The sequence below is a fragment of the Sinocyclocheilus anshuiensis genome, unplaced genomic scaffold, assembly GCF_001515605.1.
Source record: "Sinocyclocheilus anshuiensis isolate Anshui unplaced genomic scaffold, SAMN03320099.WGS_v1.1 scaffold391, whole genome shotgun sequence".
In the NCBI taxonomy this organism is placed as follows: Eukaryota; Metazoa; Chordata; class Actinopteri; order Cypriniformes; family Cyprinidae; genus Sinocyclocheilus; species Sinocyclocheilus anshuiensis.
The window spans coordinates 1,596,270-1,597,166 of NW_015548229.1; the positions used below are offsets into that span (position 1 = coordinate 1,596,270).

An 897-nucleotide genomic window follows, 5' to 3' on the forward strand; every position below is an offset into this window, starting at 1 on the left:
TGCTGAATTAACATTAACCAATATACATAATATAATATAATAATAAATATAAAACCTATATAAGGTTTAGGACTGCAATCGAAATTATCGAAATATCGCAAATATAAATATCGCAATATGCATATCGCAAGTGCGTGCGATATCTGAATCATTTTAATAATAGGCTACTTGAACCAAAACGTTGCAAAAGGTCAAAGTTTTAGTTCGACGCATATAGCAGAGAATTGCTTGACGTTAAAAAGAGTTAAGTAAGTGACGTTTTCAAATTAGTAACGGAGGCTTCAGCTCAGCTGTTAAACTATCAAACTGAGATTTGAATCTGTGGCGGAAGGAAGTAGTTCCGCACAAAAGGGTTTTTAAAGACACTCCGTTGTTGTTTTTCTTATATATTTACACTCGTGCCGTCGAACTGTTGTATAAATGCAATATCACAATCGTACTCGAGTGATACCGGCTCTATATCAGCGAGATATCAGCATATATCTATATGCTGATATAGAGCCGGTATCGCTCTCGTACTCGAGTGATATTGCTCATGTACACCTATTGCGGTGTAAGAGATTATATTAGACCATATAGACCCAACTATATAATTACCTCATTTCACATGTGTCGAGGATGTTTACGTAGAAGTCTTAAACGTACATAAAAAAAAAAAAAAAAATAAAATAAATAAATAAAGGCCCATTTCATTCTAAAGGTGCAAAATGGCTATGTAAACACACAGAGAGACGCGTTTCAGACGGCGCGCGAACACAGAGTTGATTAGTTTTTTGCATCTCCTCACGTTTGAACAGACACAGAATTATGTCAATAGTACCCATCTTGACGATCATTCTCGTAAACGCAGTCGGTTATGTTTTAAATGAATGTAAACAGCTGAGAAAGAAATTGGAT

The 897-nt window shown here is 35.2% G+C and overlaps 1 protein-coding gene across 2 annotated transcripts in view; it reads right to left on the reverse strand.

The window, feature by feature from the left end:
• Positions 1 to 897, reverse strand: part of LOC107654566 (serine/threonine-protein phosphatase 2A 55 kDa regulatory subunit B delta isoform-like) — a 20,672-nt gene that overhangs the window by 4,399 nt on the left and 15,376 nt on the right. The window lies entirely within an intron of this gene.